Source organism: Myotis brandtii, unplaced genomic scaffold (genome assembly GCF_000412655.1).
Source record: "Myotis brandtii unplaced genomic scaffold, ASM41265v1 scaffold152, whole genome shotgun sequence".
Taxonomy (NCBI): domain Eukaryota; kingdom Metazoa; phylum Chordata; class Mammalia; order Chiroptera; family Vespertilionidae; genus Myotis; species Myotis brandtii.
The window spans coordinates 2,120,192-2,129,240 of record NW_005355502.1 but is presented as its reverse complement, the minus strand read 5'-3'; positions in this window follow the sequence as shown (position 1 = coordinate 2,129,240).

The window sequence follows — 9,049 nt, the reverse complement described above, 5'->3', positions numbered from 1 at the left end:
GTGTGTGTGGGGAAGGTGGCTGGGGAGAGGTCAATGGGGGGAAAATGAGACATAAGTAATACTTTAAACAATAAAGAATTTTTAAAAAGGACCTACACTTATGATTACTCTACTCAGCAAATCTATCATTTAGAATAGAAGGACATATAAAGACTTTCTGGACAAGACAAAGCTAAAGGAGTTTATCACCACCAAAACAGTATTATATGAAACTAGAGGCCTGGTGCATGAAAATTCATGCACTGGAGGGGGGGTCCCTCAGCCCGGCCTGCCCCCTCTCACAGTCCCGGAGCTCTCAGGGTGGGAGACGACCCGATCAGGGGAAGGCGATGCCCCATCACACCTCTGCTGCTGCCACTGCCGGCAGTGCAAGCCTCAGCCGGCCCTCGTTACCTGAGCCTCAGGCAGCCCTGGGTGGCTGGGTAGCCGCCATCCGAAGCTTGCCTGAGCCTTGGGCTGGCCCTGGGTGCCTGGGGGGCTGAGGGGACTGGGGTCTCCAGAGGCAGGCACAAGGAGTGCCTGCTGCCCCGGTGGGGCTGAGGGGACTGGGCGCCACCACCTGTGGCTGTGGGCGCTGCCATATTTGAGGGTGTGACAGTCAATTAGCATATTCCCTCCTTATTGGCCATGGGCGCTTCCATTTTTGTGGCAGTGTGAGGGTCAATTAGCATAGTCCCTCTTTATTAGATAGGATGTTAAAGGGTGTTCTTTAAGAAGAAGAAAAAGAAAAGATAAAAATATGAATAATGAAAGGTCAATAAGGCCCTAGCCAGTTTGGCTCAGTGGATAGAGCATCAGCCTGCAAACTGAAAGGTGCCAGGTTCAATTTCAGTCAAGGGCACATGCCTGGGTTGTGGGCCCGATCCCCAGTAGGGGGCGTGCAGGAGGCAGCTGATCAATGATTCTCTCTCATCATTGATGTTTCTATCTCTCTCTCCCTTTTCCTTCCTCTCTGAAATCAATAAAATATATTTTAAAAAAGGTCAATAAATACATTTCTATCAACAATTTAATCTAAAAAACAAAACAAATGAACAAGCAGAACAGACACAGATTCATGCAGAGAATACTGTGATGATTGCCAGATGAGAGGGTGATTAAAGGGTTGAGTGAAAAAGTTGAAGAAATTAAGAAATTCAAGTTGGTTATTACAGAGTAGTCATGGGATGTAAAGTGTAGCATAGGAAATATAGTTAATAGTATTCTAATAACTATTCATGGTGTCAGGTGGGTGTAAGATTTATTGGGATGATAACTTAGTAAGTTATGTAATGGCTAATCATTGGGGTCTACAACTGAAACTAATATATGTCAACTATAATTGAAAAATAAAAATGATTAAAAATGGGAAAAATGTTGTTTTCTAAGTACTTTGTTACTTTTGTTGGAGAGAGGTTCATTTCACCATACCAAAAATTCAAATTCTCCATTCATTAAGTTTTGGGGCAATTTGTTACACAATAGATAACAAATAAGCTACATAAAAGGAGTGTTTTTAACATCAAAAATAAAAATGCAGAAAATGTGTTCAATATGGTTTTTATGAAAATATACATTGAACTAATTAAGGATAGTTACTTATACTATCTTCAAAAACTTAGTTTGAGGAGTCAGTCTATTAAGTCTTCAGCCACTTGTTTTTTATATATTTAAAAAGTATTTTCATTGATTCAGAGAGGAAGGAAGAGGGAGAGAGAGAAACATCAATATGAGAGATACTCATCGATCAGCTGCCTTCTGCATGCCCCCACTGGGACTGAGCCCAAAACCTGGGTATGTGCCTCTGGCCAGAATTGAACCCAGGACCCTTCAGTCCATAGGCCAATGCTCTATCCATTGAGCCAAACCAGATAGGGCAGCCACTTGTTTTTAGAATGGCCAATATACTAGATTAAAGGACAACCTCCCTTCTTGAAACCAACATTTCACCCTATGAGAGCTTGGAGAAACATATTTATATTCTTGTTAGAATAAAAATCTATGCTAAATTTCACAACATAGTATTTTGGCTATTTTACCCATCCTCTGAATGGTGATACAATTAGCTGAAAGACCACCCAGTGCCAAAACACCTCCATTAATTACTTACTACTTTTGTGGTCAGTTGCCTTTAGTGTACATTTTTTTTGCCTCCTATTTAGCTGCCTCTAAGGTCATTTGTAGAAAAAGAAAGAAATGGGTAGCTAAATACCACAGTTAAATCCCTTTTTTTGCAAGTGATACAAATGTCTTCATATAGCAGCAGTCTCTTTATTTCCTACTAGCGGCCTGATGCATGAAATTCATGCAAGAGTAGGCCTTCCTTTCCCTGGCTGCCAGCACTGGCTTCCCTCTGGCACCCGGGACCCAGGCTTCCCTTGGCCGCCAGCAGGCCCCTGGGACCCGGGCTTCCCTTGCAGCCCCGGCTTCATCTGGAAGGTCGTCTGGAAGGATGTCTGGTCTAATTAGCATATTACACTTTTATTATTATAGATGGGTCTTACCTTTCACTTCATGCACTTGTTGGTTTGCAAGTGCTAGAAAAATCTTAAGGTTCTTTATGAAATCCATAGCCAAATCAGATTTCCCTGAAACTGAGTAAGGCACAATTGTTTGACCATACTGACTCAAATCAATTTCTCTGACGGGTACCTCAGAACGTAAGTTTTGAGCTGTTAATAGATATGTAGTGACAACGACAATTACTGATATGTGTAGTAACACCAGCTTCCAGTTACGCAAACTGAATAGTGCTCTCTTTATAAACATGCAATAAAATTGCTGGCGGTAAAGTGGAAACTGAAAAGAGAAAAAAAACATAGCAGTATAATTGTTGGTGACTCAAGTATGATATTCATATTGGAACCCATTAATACAAATGTTTCAATTTTTTACAGCAGAAGATATACACATATAATAGAAATATATACTTGAATTGGACCCAATAAAACAACAAGATGGTATGAAAAGTTTTATTTGTGTAAGGTAATAAGGGAAATAATTAGAATCTGGTTTCTGATCTAACTACATGAAAAATCTAATGATTTTATTCATTAATATACATATAGTGCTTCTGATTAGAAAAACAAAATTATATTTATTTCTTTTACTTACTATCAAACAATCATCCTTCTATTTCTCCATTTTAAAAGGAAATATCCCTACAAAACTTATATGGAAGTATTATCCTTTGCTAGGTTTTAATACACAAACTATGATTCATAGTGAAAAAATACCCCTAATTGGATCAACCAGTATCATCTGATCACAATTGTCATAAATCTTGAGTTTTGTGTTAGATCTGAACAAAGGGAAACATTTATGAGAAAATGAATGAGTACTTTCCAAAGTGATTCTGAAAAATATCAATAGTGAGAGTAGCAGCTGTCTTTTCTTTAGAACCCATTTCTCCTGCATCAGGACATCATATCTGTCTGGGTCTTCTATGGCTAAACTTCAAACATCTTTTAAGTTTAGATTTGAAATTGTACATCTCAAACCCAAACCAAACTTACTGATTAAATTATTAGTAAATGTGCTCACCCCAGTGTTAAATTCAATGGTAGCAATTTCACTCAATCTGGAGAAAACTGTTGTGCTGTAGTTTCTGGGCATAATCCTATTCCGTTTCATGTCTTGCCTTTTTCTTTGGCCCTCCAAGGAAGAGGATAGGGAGGGTGGACTATCCATTTGAGAACGTGCCAGTTTATTGACCCTACATACACACAAGTACACAGAAAAAGCACAAAACATTTTATTTTGACAAGAGCCTTAAACTATTTTATTTGGGGAATGTAAAAGAAAGTTCCAAATATGGACCCTCCTTCCTCGTTCTCACTGACTGCCGACATATTGTTTTGAGGCAGCATGGTAACTGGGGATCCCAGTAAACCAGGCAGAGGGATAACAGCGATTCATGGCAGAGTTCCGATAATTCTGAGGAACTGTGTTATCATGCAAAAAATATTTGAATATATTCTATGTTGCCTTAAGCTAAACATATACAAGTTAAAGAACTTACCTTTCATAAAAGATAGTAACTCTCCTTTGAGGGTTACAATGTTATGTATTTTATGAAATTATGGGGACACTGGCTAGTGTTTTTTTTTTTTTTCAAGTCCTTACATTTCCTACTACTGCCTATGTTTAAAGCTGGGTCTTTGGGTATAGATATTTGAGAAAAATAAAGAGATATACACAAGTAATTACAATCTGAGGAGGAAAGTACTAAGTAGAATAATTGAAAAATATTATACTGAGAGACAGGAAAAAATACACTAAAGTGATAAAACACTTGGTAAGAAATACATGATTTAAAAGATGTATTTTTTTCTAAGCCATAGAACTATCAAGGTAATTTAAATTCCACCATTAGCATTTGTATGGAATACAACATTAATCATTCTGAATTATGACCTTCCCAGTAATGAGTAGATTGAGGACTTCTGTAACCTTTAAAAATCACATATGCATATTAAAACCCTGCTTTAAGACATCCCTGCAGGGTTGTCTGTTGTTTGATACTAAAAGTCTTGAGGACCATTATGCTTTCTAAAATCATCATTTAATATTTTTCTTTGTCATCTGAAGTTTTTAATTCTTCATATTGTACTCAATGGCAATAAATTTCTATTAGAAAACCATCCGATAATATAAATAAGTGGGAGAAAAAAAATTCTTATTACCTAGAGAGAATCCTGATGAGATATTTTCCACAGAAATGTATAAACAGGCAAAAAACATACACAAACATACACACATTCTCTTAAAAGTGGCATCCAAATTGTATTTCATCCATTTACATAATTATCAATATATTTGGGTTTATATCTAACATCTTTTTTCCTTCTATTTATATATTTTTATTTTTTAGCTTTATTGAAGTATGATTGACATATAAAAATTATATATGTATTTATGGTATTGAACATGATGTTTTGGTATGTGTATACATTGTGAAATCATTACCACAGTCAAGCTAATTAACACATTCATCACATCACAGAGTTACTTTTGCCTTTTGGGTGAAAAAATTACTTGTGATCTACTGTCTTAGAAAATTTCAAATTTACAATTATTATTAAGTATAGTTAGCATATGTACTGTGGAGACTTATATTCTCTAGAACTTATCTTATATCTGAAAGGTTGTACCTTTTGACCAACATTTCCATAACCAGATACCCTGAGAGGAGTGAACATGGGAAGACAAAGAAAGAGCACCCATACGAAAGAAATGGAGGAATCACTGGAAAAGGAAGTAAACGAAATGGAGGTGAGCAATTTGTTAGAGAATGAATTCAGAGCAATGATCATAAGGACGCTGAAAAGGATAGAAGACAAATTCAACAATATGTTTAAGAATTAAGAGGAAATGAAGAAGAACCAAGCAGAAATGAAGAATGACATCACTGCAATAAAGAACACAATAGAAAGCATCAACAGTAGACTAGAAGAAGTGGAGGACTGCATCAGTGAGCTAGAAGACAAGGTAGGAAAAAATACCCAAGCAGAGCAGCAACTAGAACAAAAATTTAAAAAACAGGAGGAGAGCCTAAGGGAACTTTGGGACAACATGAAACAAAACAGCATAATAGGGGTACCAGAAGGAGAGGAAACTGAGCAAGGAATAGAAAACCTGTTTGAAAAAATGACAGAAAACTTCCCTGATATTGGCAAGAAAAAACTCACACAAGTCCAAGAAGCTCAGAGTCCCAAACAAGATGAACCCCAAAAGACCGACACCAAGACACATTATAATTAAATTGGCAAACATCGACAAAGTAAGAATCTTAAAGGCTGCCAGAGAGAGACAGAAAGTTACCTACAAGGGATCTCCCATCAGACTATGAACAGATTTCTCAACAGAAACACATCAGGCCAGAAAGGAATGGAATGAAATATACAAAGTCATGCAAAGCAAGGGTCTGAATCCAAGAATACTATACCCAACAAGTATTGATACAATACTGTATCAATCAAAGCTGAGGGTGAAATCAGGAGATTCACAGACAAAAAAGGACCACCAAACCAGCAATGCAAGAAATGCTAAAGGGTCTGCTGTAAAAAGAAGAAATTGGAAAGGAAGAAGGAACACAGGCATAAAGAATAAAAATGGCTACAAAGAAATATCTATCAATAATAACTTTAAATGAAAATGGATTAAATGCCCAATCAAAAGACCTAGGATAGCTGAATGGATAAGAAAACATGACCCATATATCTGCTGTCTACAGGAGACCCACCTCAGAACAAAGGACTCACATAGACTGATGATGAAGGTATGGGAAAAGGGTTTTCAGGCTAATGGAAATGAAAAAAAAGCTGGGGTAGCAATACTTATATGGGACAAATTAGACCTCAAAGCGAAGGCCATAACAAGAGGTAAGGAAGGCCACTTCATAATACTAAAGGGAGCAATTCAACAAGAAGATATAACTCTGGTAAACATATATGCACCCAATATAGGAGCACCCAAATACATAAAAAACTTCTGGAGGATATCAAGGGAGAGATTGACAGCAATACAGTCATAGTAGGGGACTTTAATATCCCATTAACACCACTGGGTAAATCTTCTAAACAAAAAATCAGCAAAGAAACATCAATCCTAAATGACTCACTAGATCAGATGGAATTAATTGACACCTTTAGAACATTTCACCCAAAAGCCATGGAATATACAATCTTCTCAAGTGTACATGGGACATTTTCAAAGATAGATTACATATTGGGGCACAAACAAAGTTTCTTCAAATTCAAGAAGATAGAAAACATATCAAGCATCTTCTCAGATCACAATGGCATAAAATTAGAAATCAATCACAATAAAAACAATAAAAAAAATCAAACACCTGGAGGCTAAATAACATGCTATTAAACAAGGACTGGGTTAGCAGAGAGATCAAAGAAGAAATAAAAAGCATCATGGTAACAAATGACAATGAAAACACAACAATCCAAAACCTATGGACACATTTAAAGAGTCTTGAGAGGGAAGTTTACAGGTGTATCTCAAAAAACAAGAAAAAAATGGTAATAAATTACCTAACCCTACAACTCAAAGAGTTAGAAAGAGAGCAACAGGAAAAGCCCAGCATAAGCAGAAGGAAGTAAATAATAAAGATCAGAGCAGAAATAAACGACATAGAGACAAAAAACAACAACACAAAAGATCAACAAAACCAAGAGCTGGTTCTTTCAAAGGATAAACAAGATTGATGCACCTTTAGCCAGGCTCACCAAGAAGCAAAGAGAGAGGACACAAATAAACAAAATGAGAAATGAAAGAGGTGAAGTAACAGCCGATCCTACAGAAACACAAACTATTATGAAAAAAATACTATGAACAACTCTATTCTAACAAAATGGACAATCTAGACGAAATGGACATATTTTTAGAAAAATACAAGTTCCCAAAACTCAATCAGGAAGAATAAAAAAACCTGAATAGGCTTATAACCACTGAAGAAATTGAAGCAACGATCAAAAATCTTCCAGCAAACAAAAGCTCTGGTCCGACTGGCTTTACTGGGGAGTTCTACCAAGCATTCAAAGAAGAACTAAAACCTATACTCCTCAGACTATTCCAAAAAATTCAAGAGGAAGGCACACTTCCAAGCTCTTTCTATGAAGCCAGCATTACCCTAATTGCAAAATCAGATAAAGACACCACAAAAAAAGAGAGCTACAGGCCAATATCCTTGATGAACATAGATGCTAAAGTCCTCCACAAAATTCTAGCAAATCGGATCCAGCATTACATTAGCAAGATCAGACACCATGACCAAGTGTGGATGCAAGGATGGTACAATATCCGCAAATAAACAAACGTGATACCATCACATACACAAATTGGGAGACAAAAATCACATATCAAATGATGCAGAAAAAGCATTGACAAAATCCAACACACTTTCTTGATAAAAACTCTCAGCAAAGTGGGAATAGAGGGATAATACATCAACATAATAAAAGCCATATATGACAAACCTATAGCCAACATCATACTCAATGGGCAAAAACTAAACTCATTTCCCCTAAGATCAGGAACAAGATAGGGGTGCCCACTTTCACTACTCCTGTTTGATATAGTACTAGAAGTGCTAACCATAGCAATTAGACAACAAGAAGTAATAAAAGGAATCAAAATTGGAAAAGAAGAAGTAAAACTGTCCTTATTTGCAGATGACATGATACTGTACATAGAAAAACCCACAGACTCCATAAAAAACTACTAGACCTAATAAATGTATTCGGCAATGTAGCAGGATATAAAATTAACACCCAGTAATCTATGGCCTTTTTATACACCAATAATAAACTCACAGAAAGAGAAACAAACAAAAAATCCCATTTACTATTGCACCAAAAAAATTAAGATACCTAGGAATAAACTTAACTAAAGAGGTAAAAGGCCTGTATTCAGAAAACTACAGGACACTGAAAAAAGAGATAGAGGAAGACATAAACAAATGGAAGGCCATACCATGTTCGTGGATTGGTAGAATCAACATCGTTAAAATGTCAAGAATACCCAAAGCAATTTACAGATTCAATGCAATCCCTATTAAAATACCAACAGCATATTTCAAAGACCTGGAACAAACTCTCCAAAAATCCATATGGAATAAAAAAGAATCCAAATAGCTGTAGCAGTCTGGAGAAAGAAGAACAAAGTTGGAAGCATCACAATACCAGATATCAAGCTATATTACCAAGCCATGGTTCTCAAAACTGCCTGGTACTGACACAAGAACAGACATATAGATCAATGGAATAGGACAGAGAACCCAGAAATCTAGCCAAGCCATTATGCTCAATTAATATCTGACAAAGGAGGCAAGATCACACAATAGAGTCAAGACAGTCTCTTCAATAAATGGTGCTTGGAAATTTGGTCAGATAGATGCAAAAAAAGAAACTAGATCTCCAACTTACACCATACACAAAAACAAACTCAAAATGGCTAAAGGACTTAAATGTAAGACGGGAAACCATAAAAATCCTACAAGACTCCATAGGCAGCAAAATAGCAGACATATGTTGTAGCAATATCTTTACTACACAGA